Genomic DNA, 23,170 nt, shown 5'->3' with positions numbered 1-23,170 from the left:
CCTAGCCTGATTTGCTTATGTTCTTTCCCTTCTGTAATGGCTTGGCAGGCGAAGAACGGTGGTCTGGAGGGTTGCCCAGAGCGTTGCCAGTGGTTAAGATTAATTCTAAACCTTCCAGCCATCACCTCTTTGTTTTTGCGATGTCACCCCGAGTGGGACGGGTATGCCCAGACGTGGGTCCCGTGCCTGCTGGGCCTAGAGACCCAAGCTACTCCTCACTGATGAGCCCCAACAAGGGCGAAACATGTTTGGGGATGCTTGTGGTCTCGTGCAGAAGGGATGTGGCCTAGCAGTTCGGGCTGGACTGCCCCTTTTGGGGTGGGGCCTAGCCTGATTTGCTTATGGTCTTTCCCTTCTGTAATGGCTTGGCAGGCGAAGAACGGTGGTCTGGAGGGTTGCCCAGAGCGTTGCCAGTGGTTAAGATTAATTCTAAACCTTCCAGCCATCACCTCTTTGTTTTTGCGATGTCACCCCGAGTGGGACGGGTATGCCCAGACGTGGGTCCCGTGCCTGCTGGGCCTAGAGACCCAAGCTACTCCTCACTGATGAGCCCCAACAAGGGCGAAACATGTTTGGGGATGCTTGTGGTCTCGTGCAGAAGGGATGTGGCCTAGCAGTTCGGGCTGGACTGCCCCTTTTGGGGTGGGGCCTAGCCTGATTTGCTTATGGTCTTTCCCTTCTGTAATGGCTTGGCAGGCGAAGAACGGTGGTCTGGAGGGTTGCCCAGAGCGTTGCCAGTGGTTAAGATTAATTCTAAACCTTCCAGCCATCACCTCTTTGTTTTTGCGACTTCCTTAAAGAGGTCATTCACAAAGTGCGTACCGTTGTCTGATCTAATCACATCGCATATTCCCCATCGTGAAAACACCTCTCGCACAAGGAACTTGGCCGCACACTTTGCGTCTGGGTGGGGACATGGGCCCGCTTCCACCCATCTTGAAAAGGGGCACACCACCAAAATCAAATATCTTGCTCCATTACACCGCTCTCCCATATCAGCATAGTCTATGTGGAGCTCTCTAAATGGTCCTGTTGGTCGGGGCAGGGTACCGCGCAGTGTTCTTAATGTCATTCCTGAATTATATGTTTGGCATGTTATGCATTGTACAATGAATTTCGACAGGTGCTCTTGCAAATTGGGGACGAACCAGTGTTCCTGGATGTCTGCGGCAATGTGTTGCTTTGCTACATGGCCGGGGAAATGCAGCTGTTGGAATGCTATTTCTAGTAACTCTATGGTCATTACAATCTTTCCTGTGTCTCCTGTCTCCAAATGAGATCTGTGGCTGATTGTTTACATTCCTGTTTGCTCCACAGTTCTTGCTCCTCTTGTGGTGCTCTTCTTTCTAATTCTATTATCTGCGCTATTGGGGTATTATTTTATGCTTCTTCTTGTGGATCTGTGGTGGTTGCTTTTACAATACATTTGAGTGTTGGTGTCACATTGAAATACGAGGCCTCCTTTGCTGCTGCATCGGCTGCCGCGTTTCCCAATGAGATTGCATCTGTGTTGTTGGTATGGGCTTGGCATTTCACCACTGCCACTACCGATGGTACTGCTAATGCATCTATTAACTCATTCAAAAATGTTGCATGCTGTACTGGAGAACCGTCTGCCCTCCTGAATCCCCTTCTACGCCACCGTGACAACCCTGACAACCCTGAGTGCACTGTGGTAGTTTCATAGGCTGAGTCTGAGTATATTGTCACCGCACAGCCCTTGGCTGTGTGCAGTGCTTCAATCAGGGCAGTTAGTTTGGCTGCCTGTGCTGAGTAATGGGATGGGAGGCGCTTTTGCACAATTGTCTCATAGTCGTCTTCCTCCATGCACACTACTGCCATTCCGACATGTTTTTCCCCTGTTTCGGGATTTATTGATGCTGACCCATCTACGAAATATATTTCTCCCACCTGTAGGGCATTTTCGCTTGCTTTTGGGATGTCATCACCTTCCCCCTCATATGTGGCACAATCGTGTTCCTGTATGTCCTCTGTTGTGCATGGCTCGGTAATGAATGTTGCAGGGTTTACTGTTTTGCACCTCACAACATGTACGTTGGGGCTTGAAATTATTACTTCATATGCTGTTGCTCTTTGTGTCGTTAGTGTTGAGTTTGATCGCTCAAGGATGGCGAACCGGGAATGCTCCGCATATAGCGTTACTGAACATCCCATGACAATCGTGGCGCTCTTTTCAATCGTGAGGGCCGCAGCTGTGAGAGCCTGTTCGCACGCGAAATGGCCTTGCATTACTGGATCTAGTGTCCCACTATAATAAGTCAATGGTTTGTGACCTAGTGATGTTTTCTGTGTCAGTACTGCTGTCATCAGTGTCCCATTGCACTGTGACAACAAGAAGAATTCCCTCTCATAATCTGGGTTCGCGAGGACTGGGGCGTCAGCAATGAGGTCTTTTAATTTCAAATACTGTGTTACCATTTCCTGCGTCCATTTTATTGCTGCTCTATTTTTCTGTGCCTCTTTTAACGCTTGTAGTAAGGGGCGTGTGTATGCCGCGTAATCAAGGATCCATGTTCGGCAATAGTTACAAATGCCAAGAAACTTTTGCATGTCTTTCACAGTTTCTGGGATTATTATTTTGCGTATAGCAGCTGCTCTGTCTGGTAGTATTTGCTTCCCATCTTTTGATATTAGCTGTCCGAGGTATACAACCTCGGTGAGACAGTATTGCAATTTTCCTTTGTCCACCTTGTACCCCTTGGTAGCTAGCACATTCAGTAGTGCTATCGAGTCTTCTCTGCACTTTTCTTCTTTATGGCTACAGACGAGTAAATCGTCTACGTATTGAATGATGGTGCTCTCTGCATCTGTGTTTCCAATGTCTTCCCGTAACACCCTGTTAAAAATGCTGGGGCATTCACAATACCCTCGTGGGAGTCTGCGATGTTCATACCTGTTGTTCCCTAATGTGAACGCTGTCAGGTATTGGGATCCTGGGTCGAGTGGTATGGAGAAGAAAGCATTCTTCAAGTCAATTACAGTGAAACATGTTGATTCTTTTGGCACGCTACACAATATTGATGCCGGGTTAGGCACTAATGGGAAATCTTTTTGAATGACGTCATTGAGTGGGCGGAGATACGGAATCATCCTCCACGCCCCTCCTTTTGCTTTCTTGATCGGGAAAATTGCTGTATTACATGGGGAGTTTGATGGTACTATGATGCCTTGTTTCAGGAGTGCATTTATGGTCTCCCTAATTCCCTCCTCCGCTTCTCTTGATATGGGATATTGTTTTACCCTCGGCAGTATTGCACCTAGCTTGAGTTTTATTTTTATTGGTGTCACCTCATGTAGTAGCCCTACATCGTGGGCCCTGTGGTCCAAATTTCAGGTGCTACTTTTGCCATGTTGTCCTCAAATATAGTCAGTGGGGCCTTAATGCTAACCATCAGTGGGTTGTGTACCTCTCTGTACTGGATCATAATATCACCTGGTATGCTTATTTCCATTATTATTTCTCCATCATTTTCACCATCAGTGAAAAATTCCTCGTCTATCATATCTCGTAGCATTATGTTTGGGTCTATGCATAACACAGTTTTCTACTCTCGCACCCATGCGCGTCCAGTCCTATGACCACAATACGTTTGCTGGATACTTGAACTGCCTCGATGTCTATGGACATTATCGTGCCTGGCACAACGTCTGTGTGTGCAATTGGGCGGAATATGAAATCTGATGGTGTTCTCGATTCTTTTCTCGTTATCTCTGGCACCGCTCGTGCTAATACCTTGATACCATAAATAAACATACTTATATCAATGGGTATTCCTTGCACCACAACTTTGTTTGTTACTGTGCTGATCATCAACATGGCTCGTACTGGGCATACTCCTGGGGTTGAACACACTATTCCTCGTTCTGTAAACGAGATGGTCATATTTAATTTGCTTAACAAATCTCTCCCCAGCAAATTCATTGGCGCGTCTTTGTGGTACAGTAAGGGTGCACGCACGGTTTTTCCCCCCACCATTATATCAAGATCTTTAGTGTAAGGAACTTTTAAAATAGCCCTAGAGAACCCCTGTGTCTCTAAATTCCTGCCTGAGAGCAGAAACCGCCCTTCCATAAGACATGATTTCTCCGCTCCTGAGTCTACCATAAAGATAAACTGCTTATTTCCTATCTCTGCCCCCACTAGTGGTTCCTCATCTGCACATAGAGTGGTGGATATGACTGGACACGCAAGTGCTCCCTGTGGGCTGTCCTAATCTGAATGTCTTTCTTGCCCTGGCACTGAGAAGACATTGGGCCTCATTCCGAGTATGGCGGTAAGGGATAGCGGCCACCGGTAACGAGACCGGTGGCGGTATTCCCTTACCGCCATACTCCGAGTTCCCTCTGCGCCCTCGCCCTTAACGCCTGCTTTGAGCAGGTGTTAAAGTCGAGGGCGCAAAGGGGCCTCCAAGCCAATAACGGTGACCGTAATGAACGGTCACCGTTATTTGCATCTTCCCCATTCCCATTGAGCCCTATGGGGGCTCATTTGGGAATGGGGAAGAGCCTTGGTGAATGGGGAATTACCGCCCCGCCAACCTTGGAATGGGGCGGTGATTCCGCCATCCACCAAGGCGCTGCCGGTCCGGGTACGGCGTCAACCAAGGCGTTAATAGCGCCATTGGTTAGCGCCGTACTCGGAATGAGGCCCATTGTCTCCAATCATGGTCACGCCACGGTATGGTGCGGGCGCACCATTTGCGGATGTTGCATAGCATTTATTGTTTGCGCTTCCTACTGCGTTTTGTCTTGCCATAGGTTGTGGTGGTGGTTGCTGTCCTTGCTGCATCTGAGGTTCATTATAGCATTGGTCTTGCTGTCTCCCACTTCCCATCGGTAGTCCATAGGGGCTACCTGGGTGTGTGCACCCCCAACCTTGTTCGTTCTCCATGGGCTGTTGCTCCTGGAAATACCCTGAAGGTCGCATTCTACAATCTCTGGAGTAGTGTCCCCATAACCCACAGTTCCAGCATGACCCTTGTGGTCCGCCTCTCATTCCTTGACCGCCAAATCCTCTATTTCCCATACCTCCAAACCCCCCTCTCTGGCCACGGTACCCACCTCTTCCTCTTGTTGGTCTTTCTTGCCACTGTTGTCCACCGTATTGCTCCACTGTCTTTGTCCTCCTGTGGCCCGCAGTGCCGCTATTGTTGCTGGTCTGTTTCCCGCTCCTTCGTCCCCCTCATTTTCTCTGTCTGTGGCTACTCTGGCGTTGACGGCGGTGACCTTCACTAATTTGTTCTGTACCAGCTTTGCTTCGTCTGCCAGCCTTTTTTGTGCTATCTCCTTTTCTCTCTCTTTGATCCTCCTGCAGAGGTGCACAATTATACTCTGTATTTCAGGCCAGCCCTTGGCTTCTATCCCAACTATTTTTTCCAAGGCCTTCTGCACCTCCTTCGGGAGCCCCTTTTTAATGATAAAATAAAACAAAGCGGTGGACTGGTTCCATGCCGTGCCCGTTTCGCTTCTCCATAAATCCTGCACCCGCAGTATGAATTGCGTAGGATCCTCGTTCTCCTCCATTGTGCACTGCATCACTAAATGTAATCTGGAATATCTGGAAACGTGCACCTTAATGCATCCCATACCTGTGCTTGAACGTTATTGAACGCCGACCCATCGTGGCGGTCACAACTCATCGTTACTCCAGGGAATACGGCCTTTTCCCACACTGTGTCTGCTTGGTCACCAATTGCTGACACTAATAAACTCTTCACATCCCCTATGGCTAGCGGCACTCCTGTTGTGTTTTTCTCAAAGGCGTGTATCCATTTCCCAGCCCCTCCCGATAGTGGGGGGAGGACCTTTAACAAGTTGTTTTTATCCATTTGAGCCCATGGAATGTAGTGTGGCCTACCTGCTCCTTTATGTATCAATGGCATTTGTAACTTGTGTTTCTTTCCTACCTTACTTACTGCACCTTTCTTTATTTTACTTACCATCATATTTCCCCCCCGCTGTCTTAGTCTACCCGGCCATAGTGGGGGCGATGGTGTATCTGGGTAACAGCGGTTTGGCAGTGGGGACCCGGTCTCGGCAGCTGCCTCTTCATATTCGTCTAAGTCGCTCGACACCTCTTCTATTTCTGATTCTTGCTCATTGTTCCCTTCACATCCTTCTCCTCTCTCACTTTCTGGGGTTGGTGGGCATATAATCCTCACGGGTTTGTCATTTAGATGGAACAGGAACTCCCCTGACCGCCACTCTTTCTCTTGCCCTTGTGGTATGCGTGTTCCTTGTGATGATACTGATCGCACTGGCTCTGAGATTGCTTGCGCCACTTCCCCTGCTGTGCTCAATGTTGGCGTTAGATCCACTATGGATAATGGTGGCACTTCTCCCCCTGGCAGCATTTGGCCTCTATCGCACAATGCTCTTATCTGCGTTATTTCCATCTGTGCATGCGCTAGCTGGTGGTCTAATTCTCCAGTGAAGTGAAGTGTGCCAGATTCACGGGGGGTGCACTTGTTGGGCCATACAAACCTCCTTTATCATAGGGTGGTGGTGCTGTGGCAACTGCTTCGGTTGTGGGTGCTGGGGTGGGACATGCTGGTATGTACAGGGGCTCACTGTATCCTACTGCTGGCCTTGACATTAAAGGATATATTTTGGTTGTATCGCCTTCAGCTGTAGTGGTTGTGCACTCGCCAGCTTACCTCTTCCTGCGTTTTCTGTGTTTCATTCGTTCTTTTTTTATTTACCTCTGCTGTAGGCGTAACTTCTTCAAACATTCGCCACAAGTCTAGTACTTCCCTTCTATTTTGTAGTTGTTTCCCTTTATACCTTGCTAACAAGTATGTGGATACTAAATCTAATACTCTTTTGTCGAATGACCCACCTTCTGGCCAAATTGGCATCACACTGTCCCCTTTTATCTCCGTCAACCATTGATCGTGATATTTTTGTATTTTCTCACTGTATAACGGAAGGTGTTGACAGATATGTGCTAGTGGTGTTATTCCCCCCATAACGCTATCTTTTCCTTTTCTCCCTTTGTCTGTACTTGCCCTTCGACCTTTCTTTCCCTTTTAATCACTTATTCACTAGCTTTCTTTCCTTCTAGCTGGACAATACACCACAAATCTTCTCAGTTACTTGTAATTTGTATGCACATATATGTATCAAGATAAATATATCAATCACTTTTCAACTTTAACCTTATAGTTGTTGCATTTTCAAATTCAACAGTTAATTTTTGCATATTTTGCCACTTTGACCACAAATTAATCACAGTACTTCGATATCCTTGACGAAAAATGGACAGAACACAAAAGCACGTATAACACTTATCATGCGCATGCACTACCTGCCCGCGTTTTCTCCCCGTTTTGTTCTTTTTTACCGCCCCTTCCCCGTTTCGCCTACTCTTCTCATTCACTCCCCACCTCTTACACCCTCTTACTCTTTTCCAAGAATCCTTTCGTACCCAGAAAAAGAATGTTCTAAATAACTACTCCGAGTCTACTCAATATACGAGACTCCTACTAATTTCTCTGTATCTTCACTTATTTATTCTGCACTGGACGAGACAATGCAACGCGGCGCCGCCTTCTACCCCGTTCAGGTTAGGATACCACTTATTTTTTTTCTCTTCACTTCTTACAAACACCTATTGGCCATATAAAGGACAGATCAGAAAAGCCTCATCATCACTCACACAGGCCCTACTCTTCCCTATTACCTGTTGCTACCTGTCCCCCCTACTTCCCACTTATCTTTCCTTCGTAACCTTCGCAACCGGCACTCACGTGTTCAGTCAGGTGACCCAAGGGTCGCCGCTCGCAGTCCGACCCCAGTCAGGCTCGCAACCCAACCAAGCCGTGGCCCGCCTCAGCGAGCAGATTTTCAGTCGGGTATTCATCAACTGGGAACCCTTGACCCTTCTTCGTAGTGCGCAGAGGCTGGTCGGCCGTGGAGGCAATGGTTTTGCTGGGGGGCATCCCGGATCTCGCCGCACGGCGCCGGCCTCGAGGCTCCTCTTCGATCACGTCGGGGTCACCAAATGTTTGTGCCCTCCCCGACTCTACGTGAAAAAATGAATAATACAGACACTCCCTGGACAGGGAATAAGGCACAAAAGAGCAGGCTGCGAGAGTTGAAGGAAAAGTTTATCTAGATCTCTGAGAGCGCTCTGACCACATATCTACATTTATATAGTACATTGCCATCTTTAACATATGATGTTACGTTGGACCTGGATTGATCAGCCGGGGTGGTGTCTTACTAGACTTGAAAACACAAATGAACCAATAAAAAGACAAAGGTGAACTGTGCATCCTCCTTCTGCTAGATCTCTCTGCAGCTTTTGAACGGGTTATTCATGACATTATGTGACAACACCTCGAGACCGCTGTCCATTTCTCTCCAGAATCCATCAAATGGATCAAATCATTTCTCACTACTCAGACCATGAGGGTTTTTTCTGACACTTCAGCAGCCACCCCCCCACCCCCCTATCCCTGTGACGTGCAGTGTACCGCAAGGCTCTTGCGTGTCACCCACCTCATACATTACATTTACTAAGCTCTTATCTGACAAACTTGACAAAATGGGTATCACATATACAAATTATGTGGATGATACTCAAATACTCATACCCATTACTGGATGCTGTGACACTGACTCCAAAAACCTAAACAAAATCTACCTTGCAATCCAAGCTTGGATGGCTCTTAATGAATTGTGTCTTAATGACAATAAGACCAAGCTGATTCTTATTGGAAATAAAACTAAACTAAGCAACCTCCCCCAAGTGTACAAATCATTTAACATCGACGGCAACACCATCACTGTCGCCAACTAAATAAAAACTCTGGGGGTCTATATCGACTCTTCCCTAACCTTAAACAGACAGGTCAATGCCATTGACTCCTCTGCGACCTACACATTCAAACTGATAAGAGCCAGCAGATCCTTCCTCTCCACAGAAAACGGCATCACCCTGTCTAGAGCCTTGATACTCTCCAGAATTGATTACTGTAATTCACTATTTGCAGGAACCAGTATAGGAAATATCAAAAAATTACAAATAGTGCAAAACGCCATCAGAGCGGGCTTAACATTCCTAGTAATTAACATAGCTCAACCATCAGGAGGAGCATCCACTGACTCCCTGCCCACGACAGCATAAAATTTAAAATCTTTACGCTAACACACAAACGTATCTCGATTAAGGCGCCAATATACCTTAGTAACCTTATCTGCAAAACTCAATCTAACCGACCAACCTGATTCTTTTATACCAACCTGCTTATCACCCATAGGCATAGAAGACAGAAAGCAGGAGGTTCAAGCTTTCCAATGATAGCACCCAAATTGTGGAACGCGCTCCTTACTCAACTTAGAAATTCCACTTCCTTTTGGTTGTTTAGAAAGAACCTAAAAACCCTACCTTTTAGGACTGACTCCCTCACAACAGACACCAAGCCTCTCAGATTCCTGGCTGACTCTCTAGCTGTCACAAGGACAAATACTTAGCAGATATAGCCACTGTAACCGCTGCTACTATCTGCTACCAAGTGAGCCTAAATATGTTTAAATGTGCAATGAATTTGACGTAATGATGTAATGTATATATGTAAATGCGTAACAAACTTGTAACCTTTACTGTGATAAGACATTTCTTTGAAGCATTGTATACTTGTAACCACCTTCTTAAGTCTCAGCGCCTAGTTGCCATTGGGCTTTGCGCACTTTATAAATAAATAAAATGACACGGCTACACCCATGCCTTGTAACTTAATCCATGTGTGCGAAATGACCCAATAGGACGTCGAACTTTTTCAATGCGACTACACATCTTCAAGCCTGATATGGTAGCCAATCACATCAAGCACTACACATCACTGCTATCTGTGTCAACAAACGGGCCAATCACACCTTGCGACGTATAGGCGCAGCTGCGCCCACGCTGTATGATGGAACCTGCGCATGCAAAAGTGACCAATCAGGGTGCGCAGCAATGCATAGCCATGAATATTTACCCTAACTACAGAAAAATATGTTTATTTTGATCATTGCTATTAGTGCTTGTTAATGAAACGTTTACCAAGTTACTACATGAACTCTTGGCGTGTCAACTCTTTAATTGTTTCTTCTATTTACCCCCTTTTAACCTAATTGTCTTTTCCCTTGTCGTGTCAATTGATCAGTTTGTAATTTTTAGTGGCATTGTCTTTTTAGTGTTGTCATTTTTATTATTTAATATTTTCCTCCCCAGTTGGACATTTCAACATGTCTAACCATGAGAACACCAACAGCAGCAATGACAATGTCATCGGGGTGCTCAATCCATCAACACCCAAGAAGAAAGCCACAGGAATAAAAACCCCTACAGACAGTTGGAAATATTTCAAGGTAAAGCAACACTGCTCTAAAAAGAAGGCAGAGGATGTACAGTGCACATTGTGCATGAAGACTCTAAGAGGTGGACCATCAAATGTGGCTTCGCAAAGCCTTGGAACATCTGTGATGATCAAACATCTGGTGCAAGTGCATTGATATGATGTGGATGACACATATTGGTAATCGCACGAAAGCCACAAAACTAAAATGCATGGGGCTCATGCAATATATGCACAGAAATCTACACCACGTCCAGCACCTGATTCCACCAGTCTGATGCCACTGATATATAAATATACAAATTATCTCACTTTATACAAGTATCTCTATGTGGCAGCTTAAAAGAATAACAGTTTCAAAGAGAAGCAGTATCTAGAGTGTACTTCAGATAAAATACATGCAGTATGAATATCTCAAGTACAATAACCAATCAGGTAACTACAAACTTTGTTTTGCCTCAGCAAATTCTGAATAGAACTGCCCACAATGTCAATAGTTTGTGCACGTATAAAGTTGTTTTACTACAATGAAGCTGTGTTTCAATTCTGTACAAAAATTATTATTTATTCAATGATTAAATATTTGCAGATTAATGTATGCAACCTTAATCAGGAAACCAAGACATATAACCTAAGAATGTCTTCAGTTTTACAAATAAATGTATGATGACATGCCAACATTGTAACATTATTTTGAGTATAAATATTTTTAAAGTCTAGTCATACCAATATTTCAAATAATAGGTAGACAATAAAAATGTGTGTGTGGGTGTAAATGCATTCCACTTACCACAAGCTATACTAAGAACCTAATAATTGTAATTTCCAATCTTCTTGTATAATCAGTGTGTCCTTTGTTTGGCCACATATACTCACTCATAAGAAGTTAATTTTTTTTTTATCAATACAGTTTATTACAAACTTTTAAAAAGAAATATAGAACGATAAAACGAAGGCACACATTAAAGTAAGGACTCAATTAAATCACTCATGAATCAAGTCTATTGTACAGTACTTGGATGCATCATGTTGCTCCGGTCTAACTCTTCCTTATCATTCGGTCTCACTGCAGATGTGCACTGCTTCATTTTCACCATTAGCTATGTCTTCGTTGAGATCTCCTCCAAGACTCAAGCCTTCCCTACCAATGTTGTGTTCTCATGAAGATTTCTCATTGGGCTATGACGGCTGAGAGTGATTTATGCAATTTATACAAATTATGTCCTCTTGAGCCTCACTTTTTTTCTGACATCTTGTTCAGTTTTTCCAAGATGAAGGTCAAGGCAAAGACTAACTTCTGTTCTTTTCCAGCCAACATTCTTTTCCACCAGTCTTCCACCATCATTGCAACATATTTCCTACATTCCTCTTCCAGGTATCTCATTCTCATGTCTCTTAATTCTGGGCATTGGGTCACTAGATGTTTTAGTGTCTCATCGTTTTTTTGCAAAAACGACACGTAATGTCTCTCACCTTACCTTCTTTTCCTTCTCCTGATTTCATCTTCCTTTGTAGGAAACAGATTCAGTCTGAACTTTAGAAAAATGTTCCTGCGTGTTTTGCAGGGAAATGTTTCCAGATACTTTGGTAATTCATCACATGCTTTGGTTTCACTTGCAAGTGATCTCATGCATGCATGTTGGTTTCTCTGGTCAGATGTTTCGATCCAGTCGATCTCCCACCATTTTTTCTTCACCTCATTTGGATTATTTACTAGTGTATCTTTATTGGTCACAAGTTGTGATAGTATCTTTTCACACTGTTTTTTCCATTCCTCAAGTACTCCAGCTGGATTGATTGGGTCCGATGTACTCAGAATTTCAAATTGAGGTACATTATCTGCTTTACAAAACACAAGGTACTGTTGTGGGTTTTCTTACTGTGGGTTACCCAATACTGTAGTCACACTTAGGAACACACAGTTTCTTTGCTGGGGTGGATTAAGGTAAATACGTATCTTGATCTTAGCCCACAAGTGCATGTGGGTGCACTCTGGCGTGCTAAAAAACACAAGTTCAGCCACTCGGGGCTGTCCAAGTGTCTGCTGCTTTTCGGATGAAGCAATTCTTAGGATTTTAATGGGTGTTCTCCGTCTGGCAGGTGCAGATATGTTTTAAAATTCTGGAGGGTAGACAATTTCTTCTCCAGTGGATTCCTCTTTTTCAAATTTGCATTTAATACAAATTGCAGAATTATCTTGGGCCCTTAGTGTTCAATAGTTCAATAGGCTATTGGAAGACCTGACCTAGTGCGTATGGATCAAGCACAGGCATTGTTCTTCCAAACTAGGACCCTTGACTATTGAACACTAAGGGCCCAAGATAATTCTGCAATTTGTATTAAATGAAAATTTGAAAAATAGGAATCCACTGGAGAAGAAAGTGTCTACCCTCCAGAATTTTAAAACATATCTGCACCTGCCAGACGGAGAACACCCATTAAAATCCTAAGAATTGCTTCATCCTTAAAAGCAGCAGACACTTGAACAGCCCTGAGTGGCTGAACTTGTGGTTTTTAGCTCGCCAGAGTGCACCCACATGCACTTGTGGGCTAAGAACAAGATACATACTTACCTTAATCCACCCCAGCAAAGAAAGTGTGTTCCTAAGTAGATTATCTTCTCCCATTACCTTTCTATAGAGTGTCAAGGTGTTCCACATCACTCGCGCATTGATTGAAGATAGCCCCAGTTCATACCTTATACATGCTGTTGGTGCATTTTGGGGTTTATAATTACATCTCAAAATCTACGCATCATATTTGAAATATTTTAAAAATGGGAATGAAATATTTGCACAGATAGTTGTGCAGTGTGAAATACATTTTTATGAAATCAAAGTACATTTTTAAATATAATAATAATCTCTAAATTGTCATTAGAATACTTCTTTTCCAAGTGGTGTACATCCTTTTTTCAGCCACCTACACATTTAAGTGATGACAATTTTGTATAAACTACTATAAAAAAAGTCCACGGTGTAATGACAGAACATAGAGCACGGACTTTCTGAAAATTTGCAGACTGCAAATAGCAGATCTTTAAACATTGAATAAACTAACACTTAGATTAGGCTATTTTCATTGTTGTATTGAATTGGAAAAATGATTAAAATGATGTGTGCATCCTTATTGTGGCCACCTACACACATAACAAGTAAGACACATAATATCTAAGTGCTTCCCTAAAACTCTTATTAGTAGTTAGATATCATTTATTTTATAAACATTATTCTTCATTTTTTTGTATATGCATCCTACTGTTTACTTGTTTCATATGTAAACAGTAATGAACATCTACACTCCCAAACACTCAAAATAATGTACATGGAACCACATATGTAACCTTGTACCTATAGAGAACACTTTTACATATTAAAATATACACTGTTTTACACAATAAAAGAGAATTAGAATATTGCAGAATGCTGTTTTTTCTTCTAATTTATGTAATCTTCAGAATGTTATCTCTACATTTCTTTCATGCTAATTTTAAAATGCACCCTAGTAGCAATCTATCTTCTACTTCTATCTTTTATTTTGCATGTTTATATTCACAAAGAATACAAAATATATATTTTAAAACTTTGTTTCTAACAACATTAAGTAAGCATTATTTAAGCCCTTTGGCAACCTAGCTTGTTGTGTGACTATAGAGCCATTACAGACAAGTCAACCTACTTCTGTACACACACATCTAGTGAAATGTCCCATCATGCACACATCTTAAAGGTTTTCCTAGAAACTTGACTATTTACAAAATTCATTACTGACAAGTTAATTTTCCTACCATCTACACTGTATCTTTGAAACATAATCAATACATACTTATTAAAAGCAAGATTTTGCAGTGTAGATTGTAAATTACAACTACAGTCACTGCATTGCATGTCATGGAATGCTTTAATTATGAGATCGGAAAAACGTATACTTTTATGATCAGGAATAGGAATATCCTGAGTATTGTAATCTTTCTTACGTTGTAGATAAGTATGATTCCACTTGTAACCAATTCCTACTTATAGATCTACACTAAGAGGGTAATTCATAGAATTCAGCGCACAAGTGGCGCACGCGGCTGGCACACAGTGTGCGTGTGCGACTTTTTGTGCCAGCCGCATGCGCTAAAATCCATTTTCGCGCACAGCGTATTCATGGATTTTAACATCCAAATCCAGCCATGGCGCAGAGTGGCGCATCGACCCTGCAGCAGCGCCAGTTACGTCCCCAGCCCCTCCCCATGCGCCAGGTACAGCGCACAAATCCCAGACATGGCGCATAGGCTCACAACCTCGAAACCGCCTGTAAAACTCCCCGCGCACCCCCCGAATACATGCACCCCGCTGCGCGGGTAGTCTCACACGCGATTGGCCCTGTGCGAGCGGGGTACGTGTATTACTGAGGTTTGCAGGAAGTGTCACACGCGATTGACCCTGTGCAAGCGGGGTACGTGTATTACTGGGGTTCGCGGGAAGTGTCACACGTGATTGGCCCTGTGCGAGTGGGGTACGTGTATTACTGGGGTTCGTGGGAAGTGTCACACGCGATTGGCCCTGTGCGAGCGGGGTACATGTATTACTGGGGTTTGCGGGAAGTTTCACACGCAATTGGCCCTGTGCAAGCGGGTTTCGTGTATTACTGAGGTTCGCGGGAAGTTTCACATGTGATTGGCCTGTGCGAGCGGGGTACATGTGTTACTGGGGTTCATGGGAAGTTTCACACGCGATTGGCCCTTTGTGAGCCGGGTACGTGTATTGCTGGGGTTTGCGGGAAGTGTCACACGTGATTGGCCCTGTGCGAGCGGAGTACGTGTATTACTGGGGTTCGCGGTAAGTTTCACACGCGATTGGCCCTGTGCGAGCGGGGTACGTGTATTACTGGGGTTCACGGGAAGTTTCAAACGTGATTGGCCCTGTGCGAGCAGGGTATGTGTATTTCTGGGGTGCGCGTGAAGTTTCACACGCAATTTTGCTGTGAGAGTGGGGTACGTGTATTTCGGGGGTGCACATGAACTTTCGCATGTGATTTTGCTGTCAGAGCGGGGTACGTGTATTTCGGGGGTGTGCGTGAAGTTTCACACGCGATTTTGCTGTCAGAGCGGGGTACGTGTATCCAGTGTGGTGCGCGGGGAGTCCTACACGTGAATTGGCAGTGTGGGTCCGCCCAGGTGTCCCCTCTACCCCCTCCACGGCCCCTGCAAGCAGCCCACACCACAGGGGACTACCCTGCACCCCTGGTCATGTCCCGCAGGCAGCCCATCCACATTGGCATGCCCCCCAGCCAAGCCACATGTCACGTTGCAATATGATCACCAACTCATGTCCCCTAGTACCCCCACCCCCAGCAGTGAGGGACACCTGCCAGCAGGCCACCACTCATGTCCCCCAGCACTCCCACCCCCCAGCAGTGAGGGGCACCTACCAGCAGGCCCCCACTCATGTCCCCCTGCACCCCCACCCCCCAGCAGTGAGGGGCACCTGCCAGCAGGCCCCCACTCATGTCTCCCAGCACCCCCACCCCCCAGCAGTAAGGGGCACCTGCCAGCAGACCCCCACTCATGTCCTCCTGCACCCCACCCCCCAGCAGTGAGGAGTGCCTGCCAGCAGGCACCCACTCATGTACCCCTGCACCCCTACCCCCCAGCAGTGAGGGGCACCTGCCAGCAGGCCCCCACTCATGTCCCCCTGCACCCCCATCCCCCAGCAGTGAGGGGCACCTGCAAGCAGGCCCCCAATCATGTCCCCCTGCACCCCCACCCCCCAGCAGAGAGGGCACCTGCCAGCAGGCCCCCACGTATGTCCCACTCATGTCCCCCTGCACCCCCACCCCTCAGCAATGAGGGGCTCCTGCCAGCAGGCCCCCACTCATGTCCCCCTGTACCCCCACCTCCCAGCAGTGAGGGGCACCTGCCAGCAGGCCACCACTCATGTCCCCTAGCACTCCCACCCCCCAGCAGTGAGGGGCACCTGCCAGCAGGCCCCACTCATGTCCCCCTGCACCCCCACCCCCCAGCAGTGAGGGGCACCTGCCAGCAGGCCTTCACTCATGTCTCCCAGCACCCCCACCCCCCAGCAGTGAGGGGCACCTGCCAGCAGGCACCCACTCATGTCCCCATGCACCCCCACCCCCCAGCAGTGAGGGGTAAATGCCAGCAGGCCCCCACTCATGTCCCCCTGCACCCCCACCCCCCAGCAGTAAGGGGCACCTGCCATCAGGCCCCCACTCATGTCCCCCTGCACCTCCACCCCCCAGCAGTGAGGGGCACCTGCCAGCAGGCCCCCACTCATGTCCCCATGCACCCCCACCCCTCAGCAGAGAGGGCACCTGCCAGCAGGCCCCCACTCATGTCCCACTCATGTCCCCCTGCACCCCCACCCCCCAGCAGTGAGGGGTACCTGCCAGCAGGCCCCTGCTCATGTCCCCCTGCACCCCCGCCCCCCAGCAGTGAGGGGCACCTGCCAGCAGGCCCCCACTCATGTCCCCCTGCACCCCCACCCCCCAGCAGTGATTGGCACCTGCCAGCAGGCCCCCACTCATGTCCCACTCATGTCCCCCTGCACCCCCACCCCCAGCAGTGAGGGGCACCTGCCAGCAGGCCCCCACTCATGTCCCCCTGCACCCCCACCCCCTAGCAGAGAGGGCACCTGCCAGCAGGCCCACACTCATGTCCCACTCATGTCCCCCTGCACCCCCACCCCCAGCAGTGAGGGGCACCTGCCAGCAGGCCCCCACTCATGTCTCCCAGCACCCCCACCCCCAGCAGTAAGGGGCACCTGCCAGCAGACCCCCACTCATGTCCCCCTGCACCCCCACCCCCCAGAAGTGAGGATCGCCTGCCAGCAGGCCCCCACTCATATCCCCCTGCACCCGCACCCCCCAGCAGTGAGGGGAACCTGCCAGCAGGCCCCCACTCATGTCCCACTCATGTCCCCCTGCACCCCCACCCCCCAGCAGTGAGGGGCACCTGTCAGCAGGCGCCCACTCATGTACCCCTGCACCCCCACCCCCCAGCACTGAGGGGCACCTGTCAGCAGGCGCCCACTCATGTACCCCTGCACCCCCACCCCCCAGCAGTGAGGGGCACCTGCCAGCAGGCCCCCACTCATTCCCCCCCCCAACATGTCAACATGACCCACAATCATGGCCCTCATGGCCACCAAAATCCCACGGCACACCACCCCTGCCCAAATAACCAACCAAGCATAACATACACCCCACATTGAAATGCCCATTACATGTAACAACCCACATGGCATGTATGTACATCAACACATGTCCGTCACACACACAAAATGGGTGCCAGTGAATGTGAAATCCCACATCATGACATGCATGAAACCAATGAGAGAATACCACACATTGAAGTACGGGAACAAATGTATTGAACCAAAAATGTGGTGAAAGAAAATCAAAAACCAAACAATGGACATAAGGAAAACAATGCAGAATGTCACATAATGATAAAAAAAGGAAATCAGAATCCAAAATATATGAAATCAAAAATGTCTCCAAAGTCTCCTTCCAACAAAGCAAATCCAGACAAAAATGAAAAAGTAAAATCCATTGCTCCATGGAAAAATCAAAAAAGAAAATGCCGACAAATCCACACTCCAACTATTTACAAGGATGAAATGGGCCCAACCGTCCAAATGAAACCTACAAAAATACCCTAACTAATGAAGAACTATATACAAAAATGTGGGGTATTGTCCAAGCGCCCAAAAAAAAATGAAAACCAAAATGAAAGCTAACACTAACTAACTAACTAACTAACTAACTAACTAACTAACTAACTGTTTACAATGGCAGTTGGCTAGTCTGACGGCTCACTTTTGGATGCCCTGGGCCAGGGCATCATCGAACTCCCGCTCAATGTCCTGGAGGCGGTCCTCTTCCATGGCCCGAGGGTTCGCAGGGACGATGCCATGTTGGCCTCCAACTCCCTGCGAATTGCCTCGAGGCACTCGGCCGGCCTCAGTGCCCTCCGCATGCAGTTCTCCGCCCTGACCATTGTTAGCCGTGCCTCTTCCGCCTACTGCCGCTCTGCATCTCTGGCGTGGCCCAACCGCTGCCACATGGAAGACACTTGCAAACATGGGTCCTCCTGCCCTCTGGCCGGTGCCTGCCCCTCCGATGTTGAAGGAACCGAGTCATAATTGCTCCCACCATGTTGCTGCTGCTGTGCCTGTGCCTGCGTCCTGGCTCATGCTGCCTGCACGTCCTCCTCCGGCTGGGGTGCAGTTGTCATGGTGGCCACCCCTGCTGGACGTCCAACTCCCGACTGTGGCAGGGATGTGTCCTCCACCAGCCTGGCCGCTGGGTCAGAGGCAGCTCCACAGGGTACCCAGCTGATACATGGGTGGGAAGATGGCATGGAGGAGGACTGGCACGTAGGGGGTTCAGGTGAGGAGGGGATTGCAAGAAGGTCAGGTCCAGCACATGGAGGAATCCAGCACTGGTGACCCGTCCCAGTAGGTCAACGCGGTCAAAGAGGCATCCGAGATGATGTGCAGTGTCTTCACGAAAACACCGCAGGTCACCTCGCATGCCCCGTTGACGCAACGCTATCCCAGCCAGGACAGGCTCAACACGGTCCCGGATAGCCACGTCCGCAGGGAGAGGAAGGCCGGTTGTTGTGCGCTAATCCCCTCTCTGAAAACGGCTCTGGACGTAGGCATCCCTGCTGGTGCCGGATGATGCAGTCACAGGATCAGGGACAGGATTACACACAGGCACCTCCGCGGCGGCCTGTGCTGCCTCCTGTCCCTGCCCCTGCACTGCACCACTGGCACAAGTGGAATCCCCACCTCCAGACCCCGTGTGTGTCCCTTCCACGGCCTCCTCCTCCTCCAAACCCCCCACCAACCTGGATGACTCCATGCCATCTTCCTCCGTCGGACCCTTTGGGGTCTCAGCTGCCCCTTCTGCTGCCGAGGAGTCCATCTCCAACCTCTGCCTTTTGGACCTACCCTCGGCAGCTGCGGCCTGGGACGCGGCACCAGACTCCTCACTCCCCGAAGAGATGACAATCTGGGAGGGGAGCGGGCCTTGCGTCTCCGGCTAGTGGTGCGATCCCCGCCGCTTTGCTCCACAACACCCACTCCGCCCTCTTCATCAGTTGACGCTGCAGACAGGGAGAGAACACAGGCATCAGGGCACTGTACAATGGACTGATACACACATGACAGTTGTGCATGAGTGGCAGTGTCAAACTTCAGACATGGCATCACACTCCCTAACACACATGTCATTTCTACTCACACACATGAGCAATTCCACAGCAATATTGCACCAGACAGCACCATCCATACACATACAACAGCATCAGCATCCGAAGGTGAGCCTGACGTCACATGAAACACGGGGAGTACACAACACATGCACACACACCAACACACTTACATGCATTTGTGTATGTCCACCAACTGTCAGAGTGATGAGATCGCCATCCATGTCACATCTGGCATTCAGCCTTCTACATGTCAGTGCCACATGCATCCATGTTGCATCACAGTTGGACGCTTGTCAAATACACACACATGCACATGTACAGTGTGCAGATACATGCAGCTGGAACCAACATCCATGTGTGACACCACAACCATGCCAACATACATACACAGTAATTCAAACATGTTTGCTCCCACATCTGCATTTGGCCTGCATGCTTACCCACACATACACCATCCATGTGTCTCACACATGCGAGGACTCGCATGTGTCAGCCTCACGCCCCTGTACATACACATCCATACATGGCCCTACAAAAACACATGTGCAATCTGCACACTACTGGCACACCACGACACGCACAGCGTCCAATCAGTATGCATGTACACTTACCGCTCGACTCCAGACGGGTCTGCCTCTCAAGGACCTGGACGTGGAGCGCTGGGCATATGCGTTCCCGGACCTTCATTTGGTGGTCGGACAGGTGACCCCGGCGCCCCTTGGCATCCGCTGCCTTCAAGAGGCACCGGGCCTTGTTGAGGGTCCTGGACCTGTAGTCCTCCCAGCGCTTCTTGACATGTTCGATGTCACGGACTGCCACCCCCTTCTCGTTGATGACAGTCACGATGTCCATCCAGATCCTGGTCCGTCCTTCATAGTCGGCGTGAGAACTTCCAAAGAGGGCATCATACTGCCCCAGGACTTGCTCCACCATGACACCAACTTCCCTGGCACTGAAGCTGGTGTCCCTCTGCCTCTCTGGCTGGGGGTTGCCAGTGGTGCCAGATGGTGGTGTGCCCGACATGGCAACCCCAGAGGCAGGTGTGGGTGGGCAACTGGGTCCTGGGGCTGGGCTGTGGAGCGATGGTATCTCAGTCGGGAGTCTTCAGTTCCAGCAGGGTTGGTCACAACAACTGCACCCCTGCAGATGGATGATGTGCAGGCAGCAAATAGCAGGGCACGTGGGCAGCAGGCAGGCAGCAGCAGATGGCAGGTGGGCGGGTGCTCGGGGTTCTGAGGGGCAGTAATTCGGCCTTCTGGGCAGGAGCGTGGTCTTCCGTGTGTTGTTGCGTGGCCAGCTTGATAGGGAGTGATTTGGCACGTCAAAATCTTGCACGTCTGCGTGTAATTCGAGGAAAGTCCCTTAGCGCGTAAGCTTGTCAGCACACGTACGCAGTTTCATTTGACCAAAGGCCCTTAGCACGTAAGCGCGTCTGTGACATGACACGCGCGGGCGTTTCCCTCGTGACGTGGCCATAGTGGTTCATGGCGCGTGAAAAAACTGCACGTCCATGTGTGAATGCGTGTAATCCGAGGAAAGGGCCTACGCATCTGTGATGCGCGCGGGCGTTTCCATCAACACGGGTGCATGTTCATCGTACACATCCAAAAACTACACGTCCGAGTCTCAGCTTGTGTAATTGGAGGAAAGGGCCTTAGCGCGTACACGCGTAAGTGACGTTGTACGTGTGGGCCGTTTTAAAAGGTATGTGTAGGACCCCATTTCCTTGTATGTGCTTTTCGTGGAGAGCGAGTGGGTGAATTCTGTACTTCTTGTCGGTTCACACGCGATTACTTCACAGCGTTTCAGGTTCGTACTCCCTGTTACCTCTGAGAGCGTTCATTTTTTTTGTTGGGCCTGTTTCCTCAAACAGCGTTCACTTCTTCTTTTGTCCTGTCTCCTCAGACAGCGTACAATTCTTCTTTTGGCAGGGGTGTTGCCAACGCGCACAAGCGCGTTTTTTTCACATTCTTTTTCCAGGCAGAAAGTGAGTCACGCACACATTTACCAACTGTGCTTGCCCCGTGTGTCGCGTACCCCTTCAGAGGTCATTGTAGGCTGCGTGTAACACGTGTACGCTTATTTTTGTGTTCCTGGGTGCCACAGCGTAGTGCGGGTTCATTTTTCCACGCACGTGGTCTACGAGGGGTTGCGTTTACAATATTTTTAGTTTTCAGGGTGCCTGTGCGTTGCGTGACCTGTCATCTTCCCCCAGGGGACACAGACAGCCTTGCTTGAGCACTAGGGTACAATTTCCATCTAGTACCCTACCCCTTTCACCCCCAATCGCCCAGGTCAATCATTTACTGCTACACCCATACGCACAACAACATCAGTGCCATGGTTGGCAGGCGACCAAGCGCTAAGGGAGGCAAAGGTGGCTGACCTCCAAAAGGTGGGTGTGGTGGGCGCGGTAGGGGACGTGGCCAGGATTTGAAGGGTGCCCCTAGACCCCCATGTGTGGAGGACCAATCAGGGACACCCCTGCCCCCCCATGGTTGTGGGAAACGTAGCTGACACCATCCCAGCTCAGCCCTTGTTGGACCAGCCCATTGTGGCACCTGACCCGGCACAGGATGACTCCCATGCTGACTTCCAGGACAGCAAGTCTAAGCCACGTGTGGTGGTGCAAGTTGGTGTCACCAGACCACGTGGATCTGGGGCAGCGATGTCATCTGCTGCCCCAAGTAGGCAGGGTGGGGAGGCTGCAGGGGCAGCTGCAGCTCTATCCACCCCAGCTCTGAGTCTCCCAGCCGGGACAGTGTCGGTCCAGGTCCATCAAACCGACGTTGCCCTTGCCAACATCATACTTCAGCCAATGCCTGCACCAAGACCTATGGTCATTGTGCCTTCGCACACTTCCAGTACCCAGTCCACCGGCGCTTCCGCCCCTACTGACCAGAGCGGCGTAAGCCAATCAGGCTCCGCTCCACCTTTGAAAAAGAGGAAGAAGGGTGCTCTGGTGCTACAGGCTGAGACCCCAGACATGGCTATACAGTCTGGTATGTCAAGGAAGCCTAGCTTTAATGACGCCAAACTTGATGCACTTGTGACTTATGTATCGGCACATAGCCGCTAAATGGTGGTGACTGCAGGGTGCAAGACCACACCCGTTCAACGTAGGGCACACTGGCAGACCATCGCAGACTGCATAAGTGCCCTTGGATTTGTGAGGCGCACGGCTGATGATTGCTATAAGCGGTGGAATGACCTGAAACGCAAAGCAAAGAACAGGCTGGCCTCAAATCATGCCGCTACTCTGGTGACTGGCGGTGGCTCTCCACCAGAGGACAACGAACTCACTGAACATGAGTCTATTGCTGGGACCTTCGTCACAGAGGAACAGATCCAAGGCGTGGGAGAGCTACCTGATTACAACGCATTGTCCGGTGAGTGCCCATGCATGTGTGTGTGATCCATGTCTATGTTGTTTGGGTGATGGGTTCTGATTGAGTGCCAGGTGAGGGTGTGTACTCCTGAGTGTTATGGTTCACCCATGTGCTTCCTACAATACATTCACGTGCCTTTGATTTGGGCATGACAGTATCCCTTCTGCCCACAGTAGCCAAATAGACCC

General features: G+C 48.7%; 1 long non-coding RNA gene across 2 annotated transcripts in view; it reads left to right on the top strand.

Annotated features, from left to right (window-relative positions):
- The window catches only part of LOC138491858 (uncharacterized), a 1,096,402-nt gene that overhangs the window by 554,115 nt on the left and 519,117 nt on the right, over positions 1–23,170 (top strand). For both annotated transcript variants that reach the window (XR_011276097.1, XR_011276098.1), the window contains one exon: positions 10,241–10,799. This is a non-coding gene — a long non-coding RNA (uncharacterized lncRNA). The remainder of the gene's footprint in view (positions 1–10,240; positions 10,800–23,170) is intronic.

This window comes from Ambystoma mexicanum, chromosome 10 (genome assembly GCF_040938575.1).
Source record: "Ambystoma mexicanum isolate Mex_15411 chromosome 10, UKY_AmexF1_1, whole genome shotgun sequence".
Lineage (NCBI taxonomy): Eukaryota > Metazoa > Chordata > Amphibia > Caudata > Ambystomatidae > Ambystoma > Ambystoma mexicanum.
The sequence above is the reverse complement of the archived record's forward strand: the minus strand, read 5'-3'. Positions and strand labels throughout refer to the sequence as shown.